We start from the raw sequence: 27,361 nt of genomic DNA, 5'->3' as shown, positions 1-27,361 counted from the left end.
ATACATTGGTCCTCTAGTAATAGAATAATTAGTGTTCTAATTCTCAAAGAAGGATACCGCCACTTAAAACTAACAACAGTAATGTTTTCAGACATATAGTGCACATTTGCCTTGCATTAGTGTAAGACTATTACCTTATTTCACTGCGTGCCCTGATAAGTGTCTGAGAGAGAATGTGTAATAATCAGAATAATCTTTTACATTACTTGAATCTAGCACAACAATTTCCATCCTTATTCAATAATTTTTCTCAAAAGGCTAATATTGGACCTAATTATTTTAAAGTCAGCACTTTATACAAAATATGACTTTAAGAAAATCCTTATAGTGGATCTTAGGATTTAAACAAATCTTAGGAAAAGTAAAAGTAGTGTGGTAACAAAAAAAATATCATGTTTGTCAGTAGAAACTGTTTCTTCTACAAGCACATTCATAATTATGTTATCTTTGAAGTCATTCTGGTGACTTTTCCAACCATTTATGCCTTTTAGTGTAATTCAGCAACATAAATACATCACCTCAACAGTAGTTGAACAACCCCAAGTACTATAATGTACTTTTACTCTCTTACACATAAATAATGGAACATAAACAGCCACACTTTCATAATTCATAGTAATTACACCACTGTAGGATGCCTTTAAATTTAATCAGGATTCACTTGCTCCAGGACTTTGTTGTTGGAAGGCCAGGAATTTGCATGTTTAGAAATGATACATTGGGCAAGAAACAGACAGTTATGCTGTGCACCATAAAATTATTCCAGAAGTAAAATGTTAAAAGCACTTGGGTTTGTTCTATAAGCCATGGGCTTATGTATCTTTAATTTTCAAAACCCTGTTTTGGAGTTGAGCAGGCAGTCTTTGATTTTCCTTTCTCCTAACTCTCAGGGAACTACTGAATTTGAATAGCACAATGTCCTGTGGGCAAGTCTCGGTTCCTGAAGTACCTATACATGCAAACATGTGTGTACGAATATACATCTTTCCAGTAAAGATTTCGAGGTTTTCTGCTATTTGTGCTAGTAGAAATCCAGGTCAACTATGCTTCAAATATTCACATGTAATCTTCTGAGCAGGCATTGTTATTTGAGCATCACTGACTCTGAAGATAGCAACTGAATGTTGCTCCAAAGCAAATCTGATTGCTTTCAGTGTCCCATCAAGCAGGAATGATTAGCTCTCTTGGTTCTCCAAATCTTAGAAACATGATATAAATTTGAGAAATAAGAATCTTCCTTTGAAATATAAACATGATCAAAAACCCAACTCACCAGACAGTATTTCATTCAGCAGTGGGGCTGTTAGACTTAAATCTAGCTATGTCTGCAAGGCTGCTCTAGGTTGTTACTGCTATTTCAAAAAGAATTCCAATTAGCATTGATTTCCAATAACCTGAAAGTCTATGACACCTCCCTGAAGGCTCAAGTTGAGGGTGGCAAACCTCAGTTGGCTTTTCTGCACCTGGCATCTTTTAGAAGTCTAGCATAACATATTTCCACAGAGCAGAGGGAAAGCCAAATGCACATTAAGCAAGACACAAAGATAAGACTTACTGTTTCCAGAGGATTGGTAATTTTCTATGACCTGAAAACGAAATAAAAATATCATTCATGCATCCTCACTCATTTGATAGGAACACTCAGGTAGTCCTGGATGGAACCGGGTCATTGCCCTTAAGGATGAGGCTTTCTAAACTGCAGATAACACATATTGAAAGAAGCTGCAAATCTCTGTTTGGTTCGTTTTTGTTTGTTTGGTTGTGTGGTTTTTATTTATTTATTTGTTTTTTTTGGGGGGGATGTTCTTTCAGTGAAATTGAACCTGTAATAAATACAATCTTTCCCCTCCAGCTTTGTACTCTAAATCCATACATTATAAACTGAGTTCTTCAAAGCTTTAAAAATTGACAAGATTCTAAGAAAGTGAATGCCGTTGGACGAAAGCATCTGTCTTAATGCAGGTTTGGCAAAGGTAGTGGGAATTAATCGATAAGGTCCAAATTTAAAAGCTTTCTTGACAATGCGCAGGACCCATTGCGCAGGTTTACTTTCTTATAAACTAGAGGTGCTATTTAATAATCCCTTTGTCAGCTCAAAAATATCCATCCAAATAGGATCAAAAGAACTTCTTTCACACACACACACATATAATTTACTTTTAATTATTTATTTTCCTTAAGGAAGTGCCTTGTGCTTTATTAATGAATGCATTCCTGTCTGCCTTGCTCCAATAGCACATTAACCATGAATTTATGACATGAATAAACTCTAAGGACTTCTTTGTTTTTAAATTCTTTAAGTCATTTTATTTCAAAGGCCATAATTCTCTAATACCAAACTAGAAAAACAATGCTAAAACATTAAAAAGTGATTATTTATTAAAATATATTAACAAAATCTTAATCCTGCTCTAAAGTGTGATCTTATGTCCTGTCCACTGAAATCCAGACTCATTTTTCCAACTTTCAATTTAAAATCTGGTTTCTCATATTCACAACTGAATTCCTGGTTCCCAAACCTAATCCTGTTCCCAGGGCCACTGTCAGTTCTGCAAATGCAACCAGCACTTTTTCCGCTTTCCAATCCTGGGGGCTGTTCATTTCTCTTTCCTCTTTCCTCTTTCCCACTTCCAAACCCTCACCACGCTCTGTCAAGTTGACTTCCAAATTTCAGCATCTATACTTCTCTCCGTTTCTGCTACTCTGACCAGAGGTTCAAGGCCCCTTTAGCCCTTTCAGGACAGTTGCAGTTGTCTCCTCATTAGGATTTCTGCTTCGAGTCTTTAAAATCCCTCTTTGGGATCCATTCAAACTGCAGAAGCCTTGGTGGCCATTTTAAAATGTAAATCGGATCATTCCTCTTCTCTAATTGAAAATGTACAGTCTTGTCCTTGTACTCTGAGTAGAGTCCACAGTCCTTTCTCTGGACTCTGACAATCTCTCATACTTGGATCCTACCTAATTTACCCTGTGGTTCCAGCCACAGAGCCATTCTGCTGTTCCTCCAACAGCACAGCTGTGTTCTCACCTGCGGGTTTTGGCTGTTGCTGCTCTGTCTGCCAGGCACTCCCTTTCCCCAGGATATTCCCTGTGTGTCTTTCATTCCACAAAAAGAAGTCCCAACACGTTTCCTGTCCCTCTCGATCACATCACTCGGTTACAAGTTCCTCATTGCATCCATCACTCTCTAAATTACCTTGGTGATTTATATGTTTATTTGCTGTTCCCCTTCAGCCCCTAGAATGTAAACTTCATCAAAACAGAATTTGTTTTTCTGGTCCACTTTGAATACCACATGCCTAGTACAGTGTCTGGCACATACGTTAAAGAATAAAAACTTATTACATAAATTCTCAACTAATAAGATACGTTATCTTTAGTACCAAGAGCAGTGCTACACAAAAGTACTCTTAGTTTTTTATTGAATTTATTGGGGTGACATTGGTTGATGAAACCATACAGGTTTCAAGTATATAACTCAATAAAACATCATCCGCATACTGCATCAAGCATTCACCATCCAAAGTCAAGTCTCTTTCTTTCCTCATTTATCCCCTTTGACCACTTCTACCTCTAAGAATTTACGAATCCAGTTTGAGTAAATTCATAGTAACTTCTGACTTACTTTTCAATTAGTCTAAAGGTGAATATTTTTTAAAACACTTTTTTTTTCTGCTTAAAAACACAAATAAGTTTGGATTCTTCAAAATCACCCTCAAAATTTAAACTTACATAGTTTTACACAGTTTTCACAAAACAAAGCTAACATTACACACTGACCTCTGTTCATAAAACAAGAACTTCAGGTACTTGATAAAATACCCATTTGATGAAAAGCCCATATATTGGTATTTTCTTCTGTGGGACCTCTCTGTGGCCCTGTGTATTTTGTTTATGCTTGAAAGCAGGCAGCAAACCCCCAGGTGGCGAGAAGCAGCCATGTGCTAGCCCACAGCCGGGTGACTAGCCTCCTCAACATAACCTCAATAAGCCAGAAATAAAACATAGCCACATTAACAGAGCTTTGTATTTTTACCACCCCAAATAAATCAAAATACATTCTATAGTCTGAAAACAAACCTCATGTGGAAAATAGTTCATAATGGAAAAAATGGGATTTTGATTTTATTTAAATATCAAACAGCCTCTTTAACACAGACATTACCAATAAATAGCAAAAGCCAGAAACATCACTGCTGTAAAAGATTATGTCTTATTTTACTGTTTCAACCAAAGAGCCTACTGATTCAGGATCCAAAGATAAATATTCCTAACTTCTTGAATGCATATTGGAACAGAGCCAATCAGGCTTCCATGGATGACGTGTTGATAGTTGGGGAGGATTGTGCAAGAATGGAATTAGGGAGAGGGGAACATTGTCCTCTCCAATTCATTTTGCTCTAGCTCTAAAACTGATCTAAAGAATAGTCTTAGAACACATATTACAGATGGGGTATGATTTGACAAATCACCTTAGAGCACACTGAAAAAGCCCACTGCTATTACATACACACATAGAGACATATAGCTATCTCAAAGATTATGTCTAATGTTCATGTGATAAACTTGAGTCACAGCAATGACACTAAATTTTTATAAAACAAACAGGAGTCAGGTTCCAAAGTGAATATATTCCAACATGGCCACTCCTTTCTCTGAACCATTCATTTTTGTCTCAATGTCATTTACATTTGTGTTTTACATTTGATGGCTGTACTTAATTCTATCTACTCTTCCTAGATAGAACCAATAGGACATCATCATTGCCACTTATTACAACTATTAAAAGAATGGCATTTTGCAAAATATTTTTTAATCTTTTCTTAAAATTATTGATATGATACCAATGATTTTATTTTCATAAGAATTTTTTTCAAGTCAGACTCTTCTATTTACTGGTCCCAAGACTCCAAAACCTACTGCCCAGTGTAATCTTGTCTTTTCCTTCTTTAAAAAATAAGATGCTGACCTTATGATGATCCATTTAGCTTGACCAAAGAAAGTATTGGGATTTAGACTGTGGAACAAAAAGTAGGTTTTCAGAAAACATTGATTATACTATTATGTTTGGCAGCTGAGGTTTTTCTTAGTGTTCTCATACCTCTATAAATATGCTAAGAGAATTCTTCCTAAATAAAAAGTTAATGGGTAAAATATTTCATAAGTATATGCTATAAAATCTACTTGTATCATGAGAACAAAGGAATATTTACATAAAGTAAATATGTTTAATGTTTTAAACTCATTAAATTTCATATCATACCTATTAAGATCAGGTTAAGAAGGAAACTCACATGTTCCCTTGAGTTAATTGATTTTCCTATGATATTTAAATGAATGGGTGGTGTGTTATAGTCATAAATAGCATCAAAGTGTACTATTCATGTGCTGGGATTAAAGTTCTGCTGTTACTGGGAAGTTAATCATCTTCACAATTATGCAATCAAATGAAGAACTTTGAGTATTTTTTTATAGGGAGATGAAAACCCCCTAAGGCTCCTTTTCTTTACATTTGCAAAGAGAATGTGAAGAAAGGAGCTTTTTAACTGCACATCCTTAGGGAACCCTCTGGACACCACAAGCATTTAAGAACCACAGTAAAAATGAAGAAATTAAAATTTCCTGCATTGCATACATAGGTTTTTCTTGAGGGTAAAACTGCTAAAAGTATATAAAACCAAAGACAAGTAAAAATTACTTGGGATAAGCAGTCCTTACATTCTACAATATATCAATCACCCACAGAATATATATTTCTACTTTTCTGATAAAAGAAAATGATGACTAAACAGAAAAAAAATAATCCTTTGTCACTCACTTTCTGGATGATAAAGGGAAAAACAAAGCATAAAATTAACTTAAAAGATCATTTCCCATTTGTAGTTAATTCATTCTTCAGATAAGGAGAAATTATTTTCCTACTCAGCCCTGGTGATATGGAATTAAAAGGAGGTATACTGGACACTATGAATAACTCACAGGACATCTAGACAGTTGAAGAAATGCTATTAATTCAGCTTTAAAATTTCAGTCCAACTGCAGTAAACAGGCATCCTATTTCTATGTATCTACATCCCAGTAACTTAAGTCTTTAACAAAAATAATTTTCTCCAATTTAAAACTATTTCAAAAATTGAAGATTAAATCTTCTCCTCAATTTAATGTACACTGTGTTTACCATAGGAAGTAACAAACATGGTCCCTAATCAGACCTCTTTAAAGGTGGAGAGCCTGAAGCTCTGAACATCTCAGCCTGTCTACTTACAGAAAACAGCTCTTAAAATGTTTAATTTCCATGTGTTCATCTTTAAAGAATATGTGCTTAATCAAAATTTTAGAAATTGGGTAGAAAGGTCAGTTACAGAGCTGTTCTATTGATTTCCTTGTTGTTAAGCAATAATTCCAGATCAGCCCCAGCTGGTTTGGCTCAGTGGATGGACTGTTAGCCTGTGGACTGAAGAGTTCCGGGTTTGATTCTGGTCAAGGGCACATGCCCGGGTTCCAGGCTCGATCCCCAGAAGGGAGCGTGCAGGAAGCAGCCAATCAATGATTCTCTCTCATCATTGGTGTTTCTGTCTTTCCCTCTCCCTTCCTCTCTGAAATCAATAAAAATATATTTTTTAAAAAATAATTCTGGGCCAGAGATATCAAAGCAGGCTGAGGCCCAGGGTGCCTGATGTGGCCTGAGTGTGTGTTTGCATGTGGCATCCCCTCCCAGACAACATGTCCCAACTTAAAACTTCCACTTATTGTATTGCTTTTGTTCCCTAGAGTTTGAAGTACCTCACTAGCTGATTTGCAACCAAAAGAGGAGTAATTAAGGAATTGTGAAAAATTACAATACTGACAATGGGGAACCAGGAAGTGACTAAATACAGAAGTGGCTCACAAGGTGACCCTCTGTGGGGCAGTGGACACATCACAGCCTAGTGCTGTGGCACCTCTTTAACATCGGATAGGGATCACCCTTCCAGCATATGGTGAGGAAACTGTTCAGGACTTCAAAAGAGATCTGGGCTTCCAGAGCACAGCTAGCAATGCTTTGCAAGAGCCGAGTGAGACCTGGCTGGTGGGACTCTTTGAAGACACCAGCCTGCATGCTATCCATGCCAATCATGTAATGATCATCCCAAAGACCTCCAGCTAGAGAAGGTGTTTAAGATATGCCATGATGGAGGCATTCCATTATCAAAAAAAAAAAAAGAAACTCAAAACTGATACAATGTCTTTTCCTCCTTCATCAGGGATATTTTTTCTGTTGTTGTTCATAGGGGCAAAAGATAACCAAATATATGATACCAAGTAGAATAGGAAAATGGGAGACAGAATCATATATTTTTCATTTAATTTATGTGTAATTTTTAAATGTAAATGTGGAGCTGCAAAACACTAATGCAACTCAAAATGTTTCAGTGAATAACACTGACCAATTCAACGTAAAAATTATAAATAAATATTTTAAATTTTGTGGATAATGCCAGCATTTAGATTTTAAAAGCAACTTAAATTTCTTATTCATGGCAATGAAATTGTGTTTGTGGTATTTTTTATCATGTAATAGATACCACCCATTCATTCTACTTTTGAATTTCCCTACACAGCAGTCCATGTATTTGAGGTGTCTATCTTTTATACCCTCCTATAGAGTTTATGATTAAAATGTATTGGACCACCAGAATATGTAATCCAAAAAAATACCCCATCAGTGCAATATGCAATGTATAATTGGGATACCTCAACAGCATGTTCACCTTTTCTGGCCACACCCAATCTCTGATTCACAGATTTAAGTCACAGTACATTTACAAAAGTCAGAGCAGCACAGAGATTGGGAAGCTGGTGTCTAATTCACTTAATAATAATTAAAAACAATGTGAACAGTATAGTAAATCTGTAATTGTAATACAGAAAAAAAATTTATATATATATATATATATATATATATATATATATATATATATATATATATATATGCTAGAGGCCCGTTGCACAAAAATTTGTGCACTCGGGGGGGGGGGTGCCCCTCAGTCCGGCCTGTGCCCTCTCGCAGTCTGGGAACCCTCAGGAGATAACGACCTGCTGGCTTAGGCCTGCTCCTGGGTGGCAGAGGGCAGGCCCAATCCCTAGGTGCAGCCCCTGGTCGGGCTCAGAGCAGGGCCGATTGGGGAGTTGGGGCGCCACCCCTTGTCATGCACAGAGCAAGGTGGATTTGGAGGTTGTGATGCCACCCTCAGTCACGCTCAGGTGAGGGCCAATTGGGGGGTTGGGGCACCGCCCCGTCACACTCAAGGCAGGGTTGATGGGGAGGTTGCGGCGCCACCCCCTGTCATGCACAGAGCAGGGCCAATCAGGGGGTTAGGGCGCTGCCCCCTGTCATGCACAGAGCAGGGCTGATCAGGGGGTTGAGGAGCTCCCTCCTGTCACTCACAGAGTAGGGCCAATAGGAGAGTTGGGGCACCGACCCTGTCACACACAGAGCAGGGCAGATCAGGGGGTTGGGGCACTGCCACTCTCATACTCAGGGCAGGGACGATGGGGAGGTTATGGCTCTACTCCATCACATACAGAGCAGGGCCCGTGGGGGGCGGGGGGGGTGTTGGGGCGCCGCACCTTGTCACACACAGAGTTGCAGGGCGATCAGGGGGTTGGGGAGCTCCCCCCTATCAGGCACAGAGCAGGGCTGATCAGGGGTTTGGGGCGCCTTCACCTGTCATGAACAGAGCAGGGCGGATAGGGAGGTTGTGGCCCTGCCCTCTGTCACACACAGAGCCACAGGGAGATCAGGGGGTTTGGGCGCTGCCCTGTCATGCTGATCCCAGTGCCGGGAGGCCTCTCAGCTCTGCTGATCCCAGTGCTGGGAGGCATATTACCCTTTTACTATATAGGATAGAGGCCTGGTGCATGGGTGGGGGCCGGCTGGTTTGCCCTGAAGGGTGTCCTGGATCAGGGTGGGAGTCCCCATTGGGGTGCCTGGCCAGCCTGGGTGAGGGGATGATGGCTGTTTGCAGCTGGTCACACATCCTTCAGGGTGGGGGTACCCACTAGGGTGCCTGTCCAGTATGGGTGAGGGGCTGAGGGCTGTTTTCAGGCTGGCAGGTGACTGAAGCTGCCAACTGCTCCTTTTTTTCTTTTTTATTTTTTATTCTGGGCCAGCTTTAGCTCTGGCTCCAGCTCTGAGGCCTCTGCTGCTGAAAGAAGGTATCTGGTTTGTTTGGGTTCTATAATCGAAACACTATCAACTCCAGCTCTGAGATCCTGGCTGGCTGAAGGCAAGTTTCTGTGGTTTTGTTTCGCTTCTATATTTGCAACAATGTTTCAAACTGTAAGCTCAGAGGCCGGCAAGGCAGGCGGGGAACGTTGGTTTCCTCCGTCACTGAAGCAAGCAAGCCTCATGTTAGCTTAAAGCTGCCTGGCTGCCAGCCGCCATCTTGGCTGGCAGTTAATTTCCATATCGCCCTGATTAGCCAATGGGAACGGTAGCGGATATACGGCTAATTACCATGTTTCTCTTTTAGTAGATAGGAGATATATATATATATATATATATATATATATATATATATATACAGTTTGAAATACCGGGTACTATGTTTACAAGAGTTTTGCTCTCAAGAGGCTATTTTTTAGCATATATTAAATGTATAAATCAACAATTTCATAAAAATAGAGTCATATATTGTTTAGTGTCAAATCAGTCATACATATAGGGTATTCACAAATGAAAGTTATTTTCCTGGAAAGAATAGGGAGAAAAATTTTAAAAAGAGAAAAAGATAAAGTATAAGAAGAATTCAAACTAAATCTGAGATAAAAGAATTAGAAAGATGTAGTGAAGATGAACGGTTCTTGCAATTCTTAATAGAAAGGCCAGCTCACTCTAAAAAATAACGAAGGTTTATGCTGTTAACATAATGGAAAATTGGTTAAAGCAGAAGTTGATGAGATGAATTCCTAAAATCCTAAAATTAACCTAAATTCTTAAAATCAATTTAAAGAAATTTAATTTTATTTGTACAGTTATATATAAACATCATCTTTATATATTACAGACAAGTGACGTTTTAAAAGTTAATCTGGGGTGTTCTACACAATAGATTGTGGAGACCAAGTCTCTGGTGCCCCAAAATGCTAACTTTATCCATGCAGAGTTCTGAGTAAGGTTCTCAATCATAACACTTATCAATGGGAAGAAGAAAGGATAAATGAAAGACATCTCACCAAGGGACAACTGACTGGAAGACTGCTTTGAAATGAGAAACAAAAGAGAGAAATGAGCCAGGGACGGCGCTGAGGCTTGAGATATGCATGATGACCTGTGGGAAGACAGTTCTACTGGCAGACGGAAAGTCATCCGGAAAACCAGCTTACAACGGAACATGATGAATTATGCTTGAGATGTGCTTGGCTTGGAATAACAGTGGAAAACCCAGGGGATCATGGCACAAGGTTGTCCCTGAGTTGTGGTGGACTTTTAAAGAAGGCTCCTCATCTGAGGCATCAATCCCTTTAATCATTATCCCTAACCAATTGTCATTCTTCGTGTGGTTGACATTCTTTAATGACAGGAAAATGCTCTATCTTATCAATTCAATGTTTTTTGCCAATCAATTTTTAAACATGTCCTTCTTTACTAATCCAAAAATGTGCCTCCTCTAAATTCTAGGCTGCTAGCTGTTTCCTATGGAAACACAAAATAAATTTAATCCTCCTTTCACAAAACAGCCTTTGGAATAGGTGAAGACCCTTTTCATGTCCCATTGAAGTTCCTCTTCTCCAGGTTAAATGCCATTTGATGTGCTTTCAATCTTTACACTGTGTCTTTCTTTAAAGTATAGTGTGTGGAACTAAATTAAGAATGCTGAGAAAGAGAACAGATCATTATGAAGATTCCTGAACCTATAACACAAGGAAGACTGCTCAAGGGGAAAAAAACAAACAAACAAACAAGAGACACCAGGAAACAGAGCAGATGGCAGGGAGTTAACCTTAGTAAATGACAGAAAAGAAGAGAATACTAGTAAAAATCTGGGCAAAAGAGAGTTAGAAAAGCAAAAAGAAAACCAGTGCCAGGCCAAAAAATTAGAGATTTTTGTGATAATTAGTGTATTCAAAAACTAGAAAATGCTATTGAGAAATTTATGTATTTTTTTAAAAGCTGTACAAGATCATTGGGTCATTTACTAATTAATCTAAGAGTGGTGTTTTTTGTTGAATCTTGAGAGTATAAAAATTTAGGGGTAGAAAACATGAGAAAAATAATGCAACTACAGTACTATCATAATCCTATTCAGACTTTAAGACCTAAATCAAGGGACATCTCTTCAGAGAAATCATGTAGCACCCCAATTTGTGCTTCTTGAACAATAGCCTCTTGATGCACTGCTTGTCACTCTGTACAATATTTCTCCTCCTCTGTCCCTACCAGAAACTTGTTCCTAACCATCTCTCTGAACCATCAGTATTTAGTCTAAGCCTGACACATAGAAAATAGTCAAATATGAGTTGAATCAGAAAATGAATTATCTGATGCAAAAAGTTCAAGGGCAGTTTTTTTTTTAATATATTTTATTGATTTTTTACAGAGAGGAAGGGAGAGGGATAGAGAGTTAGAAACATCGATGACATCAATCAGCTGCCTCCTGCACACTCCCTATTGGGGATGTGCCCGCAACCAAGGTACATGCCCTTGACTGGAATCGAACCTGGGACCCTTGAGTCCTCAGACTGACACTCTATCCACTGAGCCAAACCGGTTAGGGCTCAAGGGCAGTTTTAAGGACGGCCTAGGTCAGTGGTCAGCAAACCGCGGCTCTTGAGCCACATGCGGCTCTTTGGCCCTTTGAGTGTGGCTCTTCCACAAAATACCACGTGCGGGCGCACACGTACAGTGTGAAGTTGACTTAAAACTTTAAGTTTATTAAGTTAATTTTAGGGAACGAAAAAAAGTGAAGTGAAAGAAGATGTAGTGTTGAGGATTGAGAAAGGTATGTTGAGATGGTTTGGACATACAGAGAGGATGAATGAAAGGAGATAGACGAAACAAGTATACCAGACGAGTGTGGATGGGACAGTTGGAAGGGGTCGACCTCAGCGAACATACCTCAATCAGATTGAGGACGTTTTTAGCAAAGGCCCGCTCAGGAGTATCCTAATTAAGTTAATAACAATGTACCTACCTATATAGTTTAAGTTTAAAAAATTTGGCTCTCAGAAGAAATTTCAATTGTTGTACTGTTGATATTTGGCCCTGTTGACTAATGAGTTTGCTGACCACTGGCCTAGGTGCTCTGCCCAGTTTTGCTCAGATCTCATACACTGCTCCTTTGTGAACTCTTGCCATTTTCTGTGTACTTCTGCTTCCAACTTCGTGAACCTGAAACCATTTTTAAAGACAGTTTTAAGGTTAATCAATCCACTTTGCTCATGCTTGAAGAATAGGGGTGCCTAGGATTTACACCCACACCCCTCACTCTACACTGTTGGTTTTTAACCAGTAAGAGCCAGGCAGGTGCAGGAGCAAGCCCTGAGCCAAGGCCTCTGGGAACAATAACTCTGACTTGCAAGCTAATCAATTACATTCCTAAGTATCCTTGAGGAATTAGGCCAGAGCTACCAGATGTGGGCTTTGCCTGAAGTGTCATCCATGCTCGGCCTCTATCCCTCCCTTGTCTTGCCTTCTCTAACTCCTTATCAGTTTGTTTGCTCTATGAATACCTTTCTAAGGAGTTCACTTGCACATTAAACCTTGTCCCAAATCTGCTTCTGATAAACCTAACCTAAAAACTCCTTTTAAAAGAGATGGAACTAGTGATATTTAGAAGCAGAGAAAGTGGGTCCATCTAGGAAAAGTGTTTAAATTAAATATGCTCTTATGTGAACTTTGTTTCACAGATATTTGAAGTGATAGATAGCTGATTACCAGGTTAAATCTCGGGGGGGGGGGGGGGGGGGGAACACTTGCCAGTGACTATTCCAAGTCTTGATTTGGAAAAGAGAAAAAAAAAGTCATTTATTAGTAGGAATATATCCTGTCATTTTGGAGGAATTCTGAAGAATATGAAGAGTTTCAGAGGAAAAATAAATTTTCAGTTATGTAAATATAGACATGCATACTAATACAGAGCTTGATGTGCTCATGAATTGAATATGTGAATAAGGTATAGATAGATACAAAAATATACTATAAAATACTCCAAAAATATTCCTTTAAGTTTCAAATCCAGGCTGGTCAGGGTGTTTCCAAATCTTGCACTAAACTACAAGGAACAATGTGACATAAATAATGTGTCAAAGATCAAGTACAGAAATGGTATTAAAGACTCTCTAGCACTCACTTTAACAAGCACTTCACAGTCATTATTTGAACATTTTCATCAGTTCCATGTTATATGCTGTGAATACCAAAACCAATAAGACCTAGGCTTATACCACGCTGTTAGCATACAGAGCGACAGTGAGGAGTAACTTAAGTGCATTGATTCACAAAAGCAAAATCAGCTTAGGAAACATGAACGGTAAGATTAACATATAATAAAAGTAAAGAACTGCAATCCTATATAATAAAAGCCTAGGTGGTGTCACGCCCTCGCATGACTTTGTCACAAGATGGCCACACGCACAGTGAAGGTAGGGCCCGGCGGCTGATCCACATGGTGAGGCCTAGGGGTCCCGCGGCTCTACGCAGTGCAAAGGCAGCCAGTCCTGGCATCTCCACCACCTCTTGTGGAGGAGGAGCGTCCCAGTGGAGGAGGCGGATCGTGGCAGGGGAAGGCAGTTGGGGGCGATAAGGCCAGCAGGGGAGGGCAGTTGTTGGTGATCAGGCCAGCAGGGGAGGGCAGCTGAGAGTAATCAGGCCGGCAGGGGAGCAGTTAGGAGGTGATCAGGCTAGCAGGCAGAAGCAGTTAGGGGCAATCAAGCAGGCAGGTAGGCGAGCAGTTAGGAGCCTGCGGTCCCAGATTGTGAGACCTGTGGGATCAGGCCTAAACAGGCAGTTGGACATCCCCCAAGGGGTCCCAGATTGGAGAGGGTGCAGGCTGGGTTGAGGGACACCCCACCCCCGTGCACAAATTTTGTGCACCTGGCCTCTAGTATCATGATAAAATGAGAGAATTATTTCAAAGCCTGCAGAGTGACTGTACCCTATCTATCTATCTATCTATCTATCTATCTATCTATCTATCTAAAAGCCTAAGCGACCATTATGACCGAAACAACCAGAAGGACTGGAGCAACTGGTCACTATGATGCGTACTGACCACCAGGGGGCAGGCGCTCAACACAAGAGCTGACCCCTGGTGGTCAATGAGCTCCCACAGCCAACCTCCCATGGCCAGCTAACCTGGGCAGGACCATGAGGAACCTGAACAGAGGAGAGACTTTTATTCACAGACTTTGACATTCCAGAGTTTTGGCAAGGTTATTGATCCTTCATGTGCAATATGCTTCCTCTGGCATCATGACACATAATTCATCTGGCTTTTGTTCTGATTCCAGGCTGATGGGGCATATATTTTTTGAGTCATCTCTCCCAAAATATGGAGCCAGCTGGTGTGGGTGGTCCATTCTATGTGTTAGTTATGGATATCATTCTTTATTAAACATCAAAGCTGCCACTATTTTAGGCAACTAAATGAAAGCTATCACTTTCTGGGTGCTATGGTCTTCTTTGTAAGTGTTAGTAAAACTGTCAGATTTACCAAGTAATCTCAGCCTGTGACACTCTTTGGGTGACAGCCAATCAATGCTCCTGGCCCAACAACAACAGTGCCCTCTCCTATGGAAAGTAACCCTTTAGCGGTCCATTCTCCCCTCCTCTAGCCATTGTACCTAAAGCAGCCTCAGTGCTAAACACCATGTCAGACACAAATCTTGAGAAGAAAACTGTAATCAGAACTGATTATCCATTTTCCCCTAAAACACTCCCAGAATCAATTAAGTAATCCCTTATATTCTGGTTTAACCTCAACCCATAGGAGTTCAAGTCCCTGGGCCAACTATCATCATCCAAATTGCTATCCCTAGATGGATCTGTACACCCTCAACGTTGTTCTCGTCTCCCATACCTGGGACCTCCCCAAACCCTTCCAGAGTGCCCTATGGGATATATTATTTGTCATTAGCAGATTCCTTAAATCTCTGCTCTAAACATTCTCTTTATTTTCTTGTTCTTCCTGTAAATGTAGATAATCTCCCCCAGCTGCTACCATCTCTGCAGCTCACAATGTTCCATGTTTGCATGAGAATAAGTATTCTGTTGTTGGCTGGAATGTTCACTAAGTGTCTGTTAGATCAATTTTCTATATTTGTGCTTAAATCTTCTATTTATTTATGGATCTTCCTCATTGTTCTATCCATTGTTGAAAGTGTGGTACTTAAGTCTCCAATAATTATTATTCAATTGTACATTTCTCCCTTTAATTATGTCATTTTTTCAATTCATGTAATCTGGGACTCCTTTAAGGGGCACATATGTTTTAAAATGTTGTAACTTACTCATACTTAATATATTTTCTCCATCCTTTTCCTTTCAAATTATTTGTATCTTTGACTCTTAATTGCATATCCTGCAGATCACATAGTTGAATTTTAGTTTTTATCCCATCTGACAATCTCTGTCTATTGTCTAAGTGTTTAACCCATTCACTTTTACTATTATTGATATAGTTTGTAGTAGGTCTGCTATTTAATACTTTGTTTTCTATTTTTTTTTTCATGACTTTTTGTTCTTCTATTACTCCTTTGCATGCTTTTTTTGGATTAAAAAATATTATTTCTAGAATAACATTTTACTTCTCTTGATGTTTTTTCACCCTGTTCATTTTTAATTATTTCCTTGATAGATACTCTAAAACTTACCATAACCATCTTAATTTACAGAATCTAGATAAAATATACCAACTAAATTCCAGTAAGATACAGAAATTTTATACCTATATAGCTTTATTCCCTCTTACACATTTCTGTGTTTATTTTGTTACATATATTGCATCTACATATTTTACCTTAAAACCATGTAGCTTGTCTATAACATGGTGAGAAGAAACATTTGTTTATGTAGAGTTATACCCATATCTTTCAGAGCCCTTTTTTTGAATTATGTATCTTTATTTTTACACCCTTAAATTATCACTACCTTTTGCAGTTGGTCTCACCCTTGTATTCCTCAGCCCTATTCCTTATATAATCTAATTCATTGTGGGCTAGCCAACTGTGTCAGAAATTGAAGGATATATCTCTCTGAGCATATGTTGTACTGTCAATTTTGTCAATTTTCAGCATGGTAAGCCACTCCAAAAATATGTTATACACTGGGGAACTGAAAGATATTTATTTTCTCATGCCAAATCTATTTTATTTTCACATGTAGTAAATGCTGCCAATTAAAATTAGCCATTAGTTGCTATTTCTTTATACTTATGAATGCATCAATATTATTCTAATCCTGCCTAATTAGTTTCAATTTGTTACTCAGGATAAAAGGAATGCAAACATTTATTAAAAGTTATTATGTCTCCTACTCAAAGGTAAACTACAATATGCTTAATTTTATGAAGGGCTAAATTCATCCATATCCCATTTTTATGAAATACTTATTACTACCCCTGCTGTTACTGCTCCTATTACTGCTACTGAGAAAGAACTCACATATGGAAGAGCGTGTTTGCCATCATCTCCAGTGCTCGGCAAACTCATTAGTCAACAGAGCCAAATATCAACAGTACTTCTTCAAAATAGCCTCGCCCAGGCCGAAAACCAACTTCTGCTCATGGGCCACGAAGTTTCAATCGCACTGTATGTGCGCCCGCACGTGGTAGTTTGTAGAAGAGCCACACTCAAAGGGCCAAAGAGCAGCATGAGGCTCGCGAGCCACAGTTTGCCGACCACGGATCTAGGCTATTTCGCCAAGACAGTATATTAACTCATCCCTAGACAATTCTCAGAAGATATGTTCTTAATGAAATAGAGGGATACAAACTAACCAAGAATATTTTAGACTTCATGTAGAATTTTAGTTCCTATAAGAGCATAAATTATTTTATGGGAAATAAACATACTCATCAGGATTAATATTAAAAATAAATTAATAAAAATATCCTAATATCATATAGGATATATATAAAGCCACTCGGAAAATTTGTACGCTATTCTAAATAATATTGTTATTCCAAAGATAAAACAAAGAGCAATTTGAATGACCAAAGTGGATAAAGATGTCAAATAAAGAATTAATACATGGCTGTCTTCACACCAGAAAAGATGGAGAGGGTAAATTCTCCGTGTCTATACCAATACACTCTTATGATAAAGAAAGAGAGCTTTTGAATTACAAATATTTGGATTTGTATCCCTGTTGTTTTTTATATTCACTCTCTGAATCTTACTTTTCTCATCTGAAAATTCAAGATTAAATTAAGATAAATCATTGAGTTGTTAGTTCAATGCCTGTCATACAGTAAGTGCTCAAGCAATATTTTATAATTTATTTTATCATTTTATATCTTCTAATTTATCCACATATTTACTGTATTTTTATTCAAAATAGAATATCTTGAAACTGACATATTTTCTTTTCCATAAAGATGATCATATGAGAACACAAAATTTATATAGTAAGAAGAAATTTATAGAATCTCAAAATCTCTAAATAGTCTAAAGGAAATGCTTCAACTATATTCCTGAATAATTTGGTTCAGGTTATAGAAAAATATTCTTCTAAAAAAATCCACTTTATTTCATTACTACTATAATTGAAATAATTAGATGAACAGGTTATCTCCTTTAATCACCCCTAATAAATACAGGCTGAAATTCGGTATTTATAAAGTAGCCAAACCTTTCACCACTGGGCTTTACTCTCCCCTTCTTTGGTGACTCATAGTCAGTGTTCCGGGCATAAAGAATGACTTACCTGCCCAAATGTTGCCCTCTCCATACCTCCTTCATGATCTCCACGTGGAAAACCCTATTCCAAGCTTTTTTCTTATTTACTTAATGAACGCGAATGTATTCTTCCCAACCCTTTCAGGCATTTTATTAATTTATCTCAGAATGTGTGCTAAGTACCTACACTATCCCAGGCATTATGATAGGGTACATACATGGTTGAAGTGTGAGGTTCATGCCCTTAATAACCAATGATCTGGTAACAGTTGCAACATAAATACAGATAATTCCAATATAACTTATGTGTTATAAGTTGGAATATGGTGAGAGCAAAACAATAGCTCCGATGAAGGGCCTGTTGGACACCTTAAAAGGTTAGGGAATGTGGGGATAAGAACACATATGTAATAACTTAATCAATAAAAAAATTTAAAAAAATTAAAGCTGTTGGGTGTAATAAAAAAAAAGGTTAGGGAAGCTTCCAGGAAAATATGATGTCTGGTGGTTTAGAGGAAGTGATGGCCTGCATTAAGAGGGGAAAATACCAGATGATTTGAAAAGCATTTTCCTATAAATCCTACCTCAGTACAGTTGACTGTTCTAATTTTAGCCATCAATGCATCATGAATGAACTAAACATCTTCATTACAGTATATATAGGACATACATTCTAAAGTAATCATCACACTATAAATCAACTATTCTTTTATGCTTGGCACCTTACTAGTCAGAGTTATGTCTTTTTAAAGTTATCTTTTTTTAAAACCCCACTGATTAATATAGGCATGACCACATAGAATACATAGTAAATATTTAGCTTGATTCATTCCACAGTCTAAACAAAAACACAAACAATAATGTTAGCATTGTTGCTTATCCTTTACTGATAAAAAAAAAAAGAAACAAAAGATATCTATATGAACTGAAGATGTTAGATCTAAAATTTTTGAATGGATATCCATTTTTTCTAAGACTATTTCAAAAGCCTTCTTTTCTACAGAGCTCAATGTTTAATTGGAAAGAAATGAATCTCATTTAAAAAAACAGATTCTGAAAAATGTTAATCAACATATTTGATACATTTTAATCACAGTTGAAATTAGGTAGTTTCTTTGTGATGGGGAAATATAACTAATAAACTGATAAAATCTTAAGTGCCTGAAGCAAATTTTACTATCTTGAAAAATCAAGCCCTCAATAACTATCTTAATACATTTATATTATTTTTAATATATAAGAAATACAATGTATGTAGGAAATTTGAACCATACGTCAAAATGATAAGATGTTTAAAACCATTGCACCTAATCACACCATCAAGATAACCAATATAATAATTTTGGTATAGTTTTTGCTACTTTTACTATTTTTAGTTTGAGTTTTTCTTTGCTCTTTTGTTACTTATAAAATCTATTTTTATTGTTTTCAAATTTATTTTTAAAATTTAAATTTCAAAATTAATATATTTTTATAAATAGGTCCTTTTTAACAATATGAGCCTTAGAACAATAAAAATGTGATCAATACTTTCTAAATTACATGATAGTACAAGTTTATAGTTTTAAGCTATTTTTGCCTTCCAAATTAGACAGTTTTATTGTTTTTTATATCAGACAGTCAATGTTTGCCTGGGTCTAGCTACACATTTCCCAATTTCATTGTTCATCATTCCATCTCAGACCTAGGATAATTTTCTTCTTCCAGAAGTACATACTTCTAAAATTCATGTACTAGAGATCAGTTGGTAGTGAAATCTCTATGCTTTCATCTAAAAATTACTATATATCACCTTTGTTCTTTCAAAACTTGTTTTCTGCATATATAATTAAAATGTAACATTTCTAACTTCTGCATAGCAAAGGAAACACTAAAATGAAAAGTCAGCCTACCAAATGTGAGAAAATATTTGCAAATAATGTATCTGCTAAAGGGATAATATACAAAATGCACAAATAACTCATACAACTCAATAGCACACACACACAAAATCTGGTTAAAAAATGGTTGGAGAATCTGAATTGACAGTTTTCCAAAAACATCATAAAAATAGCTAACAGGTACATGAAAAGATGTCCAATATTACTAATCATCAGGGAAATGCTAATGAAAACCGCATTGATTATCACCTCACACTTTTGAGACTGGCTGTTATTAAAAAGACTAGAGGCCCAGTGCACAAAATTCATGCACGGGGGGCTTCCCCTCAGCCCAGCCTGAACCCTCTCCAATCCAGGACCCCTTGGGAAATGTCCAACTGCTCGTTCAGGATCGGGCCTAAACCGTCAGTCGGACATCCCTCTCACAATCCTGGACTGCTGGCTCCTAACCGCTCACCTGCCTGCCTGTCTGATCACCCCTAACTGCCCCCCCATGCCAGCCTGATCACCCCTAATCAACCTCTGCCTGTGGGCCTGATTGCCTCTCACTGCCCTGCCTGCTGGCCTGGTCACCCCTAACTGCTTCCCTGCCAGCCTGATCACCTCTAACTACCTCTGCCTGCTGGCCTGATTGCCCCCAACTGCCCTCCCTTCCAGCCTCATGCAGCCCATGCAGCCTGCTGTTCAGTCATTTGGTTGTCCCTCACTAACCCCCCTGCCAGCCTGGTCACCCCACACAGCCTGCTGCTCGGTCGTTTGGTCACCCCTCACTAACCCCCTGCTGGCCTGGTCACCCCACGCAGCCTATTCGGTCGTCCATTCGGTTGCGATGGTCACTTAGGCTTTTATATAGATAGAGGAGTTAAATGCTAGAGAGGTTGTGGAGAAAAAAGAACCCTTGTGCAATGCTGGTGAGACTACAAATTGGTATAGCCACTGTGGAAAGCAGTATAGAGATTCCTCAAAAAATTAAAAATATAACTATCTTATGATCCAGATATTCCACTTCTGGATATTTATCTGAAGAAAACAAAAATACTAATGAAAAAAGATACATATACCCTCATGGTCATTATAGCATAATTTACAATACCCAAGATGTGGCTAAGTGTCCATAAACAGATAAATGGATGAAGAAAATATGATACACACACACACACACACACACACACACACAAAATGTTATTCAGCCATAAAAAATAATGAATCCTTGCCACTTGCAGCAACATGAATGGAACTCCAGGGCATTATGCTAAGTGAAGTTAGACAAACACAAACACCATAAAATCTTGTATGTGGAATCAAAAAAACAGCAACAACAAAGCTCATAGATACAGAGAACAGTTTGGGGTTGGGCTAAATGGGTGAAGGGAATCAAAAGGTTCAAATTTCTGGTTATAAAATGAGTAAGTTGGGAATATAATATACAGCATCGTGACTATAGTTAATAATAATGAGTTGCATATTTGAAAGTTACTAAGAGAGTAAATCTTAAAAGTTCTCATCGCAAGAAAAATATTCAATAATTACATATGGTGATGGATGTTAACTAGGCGTATTATGGAGATCATTTCACGATATATACAAATATAGAATTACTAGAGGCCTGATGCATGAACATTCATGCAAGAATAGGCCTTCCTTCCCCATCTGCCAGAACCACCTTCGCTCCAGCCCAGAGCTGCCTTTCCACCTTTGCACGTTGCCCAGAGGCCTAGAGCAGCTGGGGCTGGGCTATCTTTGTCAGGTCAATTTGCATATTCCCTCCTTATTGGCTGTGGGTGCTGCCATCTTTGTTGTGAAGTGATGGTCAATTTGCATATTCCATCTTTATTAGATAGGATTATGTTTTACACCTGAAAGTAATATAATGTTACATGCCAATTATACCGCACTAAGAACAAATTTTAAAAGTAACCTTTTTTTTCAGACTTTCGAAGGTACTAATTTCACTGATATCTGGCTTCTATTGTTTAGAAATCATTTGGAAATCTAATTTTCCCTCACTTATTAGGTGCTACATTCATTTAGGTGCTCAGCTCCTTGTAAACTGAATCATTACTGGGTGCTATGTCACTCCCTGCCTCCACCAAATAATCCAGATAAAGTATTTATTTAGAGCCTATACAGCAGAAGCAGTCCAATTTCCATTCTCCAGAGAAAGCAGTTCTCCCAATATTGACACTTCATTACCACCAGATCTAAGCAGGGGTTTCATTCTCTTGCCCGAAGGTACTCTTATGGAAATACTATGATGCTGCCCAAGTCCATTCCATTTGCTATATCCCCAACCCCATTTTTATTTACTCCCTCTTTTGACCCACACCCTTTCCCCCCCATGGTTGGGGTTATAGGCAGGGATGTTCTGCTTAGTCTAAGAGGCAATAATAACAGCAATCTTGCTAATGTTTCTTCTTAGCCCAAACTCCAGACAGATTCCACAGGATTTCACATGTAAAGGATAGCAGGACCCACAGGATATGATACAGTCACAGAACCAGTTTGGCTAATCAAGGTAGAGTGATGTTATGACCTAATCCAAAGTCCCTTTAGCAAAGTTCACTGTCAGATACAAAGCTATTGTATATGGCATTTTGTTTACACAAGAAAATAATTTACTCCATGTCCTAAGGACATCAGGTCAGGGAAAATGAATAAAAAACGTGTAAGTAGGTAAAGACATACAGTGTTTCATTCACATTCTCCCCTATATCCTGCTATCTCCTGAGCCTAGAAAAGTTTCCAGTAGATTCCTCTCATAGTCAATGTGTTATTTAAACAAACCAATCCTTTAAAACTTTTTACCTGATGTTTTGAATAATAAGTGTTCTTTATCCCCCATAAAGCTCATTTTGCTTTATGGGGGTTAAGGAATGAGGTGTGGCTATGCATATTTCTTGTCTATTCTGCATGTTAGTAGTAGTAAACTGCTAGGCTTGATCAGAATCATTATGTCCAGATGAGCTGAATAATAGAAAACCCACTGTTCCGAACTTCTCCGTGTATTCACCGAAGTTCCTTCTGTTTCAGGGTAAGGGAATCTGAGAACACAGTAAGTCTCAATCCTGGTTAACTACCATTTGTAGCTACCTGGGGTCCTGAGAAAGGTCTAATATAATCCCCTTGCAAAGTCTGTGCAGGCTCCTGTCTTTGGAATTTCACTTAGCCATTTCTAAGTGATTTCTTTCCTGTTGCCATTAGATTCATTTCTCATTACTTTAGCCATTTCATCAGGTACAACAAAAAATGTGCTATAACTTTGCTCATTAGTGAATGGCTGAGCCCCCAGAAACCTGCTCATTTCAAGAAATCAAGTAAATGTCTTTGGGGATCTGACTAAAGCATATGCCCTAGCATTCCTGATCCCCAGAGCCCTCGGCTATGCATATTTTGGGAGCATGTATGTGACCCATCTTATTCTTCCTCTAAATTCACAAAGGAATGTCCATAAATAATTGCCTCATTCAAAGGTGCTCTTTATGGTTTAGTTTATTAGGGCTCATCTGCCTGACAATATCAGCAAGGCCACTGGCAGAGTAAGGGTGTCTAGATGAAGAAGATAACCTCATCTAGACACCCTTAATCTCTGAGTCTCTTGCTTTTTGTCGGTCAGTAGCAACTTACTTTTCACCTTTTGAGGAATGTCCCCAATTACAACAGCCCACATAATTCTCAGGAATTTCTAAGACTGAGCCCAGCTTTGGATTTTAGCTGGATTTATCCATCAGATTCTTTTCGTCATATAGGTGACTATATTTTTACCTCCTCTGCCCTACTTCCTATGAGAAAGCAATTCTCATGATATCATCATATATTTCACTAAGGTGCTCATAAAGGTTAAGTTCAAGTGCCATCTCACTACATATATTAATAAGCTAATCACTTAAAATATCCATGTGGCAAAACAAGAATTGTTTACTGAATGCCACTACATGAGAATGCAAATCGTCCCAGGTCAATTTAGATATTGGGATTGATTGAAATTAAGTTCACTGGTTGGTCTGGTATAGCATGTCATACTTCTCTGAGATATTGCACTTCCCATATAATCTTTATCATAGCAGGTACAGCTGAAGCAATCAGTGAAACTATTTAGTTTAATCCCGGAATGTTAACCTCAGGAACCATCTGCCTTAAGAATGGGCCAGCCCTGGCTGGTTTGGCTCAGTGGATAGAGTGTCGGCCTGCAGACTGAAGGGTCCTGGGTTCGATTCTGATCAAGGGCATGTACCTTGGTTGTGGGCACATCCCCAGTAGGGGGTGTGCAGGAGGCAGCTGATTGATGTTTCTCTCTCATCGATGTTTCTAACTCTCTATACTTCTCCCTTCCTCTCTGTAAAAAAATCAATAAGATATATTAAAAAAAAAAAAGAATGGGCCAGATAAGAGGTAATGGATTACAGGTCTGCCACTTAATCAGCTTAATAATTTACTCTCTAAAGTCAAAGTGCATCTTCATATTCACAGAGCTGGAGATTATGTGTTCATACTCAAATTGTTGATATCAAAGGAAGCATTATATTGGCAATATCAGGCTTAGAATTCTAAAAACATGGGCCACATAAGCAAAATATGGTATTACATTTTTTTAAGTATATTTTTTGTTTGCTTGTTTTACATACATTCTAATATAATGAGGCATTTATCACTGTATCCAGGAAAAGGTTGTTAGTTCATTTTCTTAAACAAGGATTCTTAATCTATACTCTCTCCCCAAAGTATTATCTCTGTCTGGTCTACATATGTTTCAATCCTCTTAATGTCCTTTTGACTTATACCAGCAAATTTATTACTAAAAAAGTAAAACACTTTGTTATATTTTTAAATCCTACTTAAAATACAGCTTGAAAAACAGAACCCATTTCTTGACGCTATTAAAGAATAAAGACTCACTCTAAAGAGGAAAACGCTTTGTTTTCTAGCAGGAAAAAAAAAAGAACTGTACTTCTCTATCCAAACATACTTATTGCTTAACACTCGTGGCAATTTTATGAGACTAATGTGATCTAATATCCCAGGCTCCTTGCAGCTTAATGAATTGACTGAAGACAAAAACCGACACCAGATCTTTACTACTCCAGGTGCCCGGGAAGTAGTTCAGGGCCAGATGTTTGTAAGTAATGTGATTTTGTAGTTATTATCTCTGGGGCTGGGAAAAAGGTAAATTCAGTTTGGTTCATTTTGGATTCAATGCTCTTTTACTTTTCACTCTTCTCCACGGTTGTCTAATATAGTTCACATTTCCTAAGGAGTGGTAAAATAATATCTCGTTAACTTTAGACTCTGGTTTCTGCAGACTTTCTTTTTATAGATCCACCTTAGTTGTTTTGACTCAGAAGGCATTAAATTTAAAGATGTGTACTCTATAGCATCATAAACAAAACAGTCAAGTGGGAGAGTCCATTTTAAACATCCACGCTGTCAGGTCATTTCCCCAGAAGGAAAGCATCACGGGAGAAAGTTAGACATTTATCTGGCATCAATAATTTTACCTTCAAGTGGGAGGTTGGCAGTGTCCCAAGCATATTTGCACTTTATTCTTCAAATGCAATGCTCTGTTATGCCCTTTCATTCAATGTTTTGGCTTCCCTTCCATTTCATTAGTTCCTAATTGTTCTCTTGTTAAAAAAAAATAGAGTTTTGATAATAGAATCACTAACATTGATTTTCATAAATTTTTTTTTTGTTCTACAATCTTATAGTTTTGCCTATTATTTAAAATGAAACCCTTTATTGAATTTCAGGGTATTTTAATTTTAAAAAATCATAAATGTGTATATATACAAAGAAAGTATTTTATTTTATTCCAAATATATTCAGAGGATTTTTCCAAAGTACATAAGAATCCTGGGAAGAAAGACTTTTTTCCAAATATTAGTTACAATTTCTTTAGAGCCATAACTATACTGAAAGAGAAGATGTTGCTGATATTGCGTGCGGCTACTTTCCTCTGATGTCTGCATTTGAAAGTGAACATCTGTGTGTTAGAGATAGAAGCATTTGCTCCGTGGAATGACCTCAAGGGTCCAGAGGCAAAGTCCACGCTTAAGTGGAAAATCTGAGGCATGTGTCAATTAGATAACGAATCTGGAGCCTTGACTAGCAGTAACATGATGCTTCAAAGATCTGATCTCCTTGGTATAGCCAACAAGGTGAATTCTGCTAGTTGAGCAGAATAAAAGGATGTGATAGCCATCCTGATGTGGGTGTCCTGACAGAGAGGAAACAGCACCTGGGAACATAAACAACCAACATAAACCACCCATGTTATTCTTAGAAGAAGAACATACATCCACACATATTCCATATCACTTTCTACATAATTATCTTCTTTTTTCCAATTGATTTCTGACTTTAAGTAATGAAATGGGCAGAGGCCATTTAGATCTATATGGGCAGTTTTATTCTAAGCTTTATCCTGTATGGCAACTACTGTTGCTGAAATAGACCTGTAATAATAATGTGTATCCATCCCATGTTCTTTAAGAATAATTTTAGTATCTGGGGTATAGATCTATTTATAATGATATAGCTATCCTGTTAAGTTAAAATAAAAATATACTTTAAACCTCCATGGGATTAGAGAAATTTTATGACCATATATTAAACTATCTCAAACACTCATATGAGAGGAATTTAAAAAATAATTCTTTTTTCATTTTATTTTTTAATTTTATTGGGGTGACATTACTCAACATAAACATCTAGGTTTCATGTGTGGATTACTAATTTACAGTATCTATATATAGGACTATATGCCTACCACCCAAAGTCAAATCTCCTGTCACCTCATAAAAGGGGTCCTGATATGAGAAAAAGTAATTCTTGCTATTCTTGATATATGAGAGTATATTAAGATGACTGAATGAAAACATAATTTATCTGAGTATTCTGCCTATTGCACACCATATGAAAAAATACACTATTTGATTCACTCATAGAGTGTTAATTTTAAAAAGTTACATAGTTTTGGCCCTGGTCGGTTTGACCTGTGGACTGAAGGGTCCCAGCTTCAATTCTGGTCAAGGGCGCATACCTGGTCGGGGCTCCTGCAGGAGGCAACCAATCAATGTGTTTCTCTCACATAGATATTTCTCTCTGCCTTTACCTCTATCTTCAACTCTCTAAAAATCAATGGAAAAATATCATCGGGTGAGAATTAAAAAGAAGAAAAAAATTATATAGTTATGGCTTGGGAAACAAAATTGATTCTTTATACTCTATCCTGTCTTAGTATTCTTTGCCTAAGTAGTAAGATGCTTTGCTTTGCTCTGATGTCCAGGAAATAATATCATTTAAACCTTTCTGGTTTCAACTGAAGGACAGAAATAATGATCCTTGTAAGTAAGAGGCAGACAAAAGCATTAAAAACTCAGAACTGACCATGATATCAATTTGTGAAAATGAGTGGAACACCGATAAACATTTCCTGAGTTTTTAGTTTCTACTCACTGCCCACCATTTCATCTGTTTTATAAAATGTGTTGAGTGTAAAACTTCAAGGACAACTTCCAAATGCTTGAGCTTCTGTCCTCAAATCTTGTCAGGATAATCAGATATCATAATAATGCAATAGCAACTCAGAAAAAAAACTCACCTTG

Source organism: Myotis nattereri (genome assembly GCF_964212035.1).
Source record: "Myotis nattereri genome assembly, chromosome: 8".
NCBI lineage: Eukaryota > Metazoa > Chordata > Mammalia > Chiroptera > Vespertilionidae > Myotis > Myotis nattereri.
Note: the sequence above shows the minus strand (reverse complement) of the source record.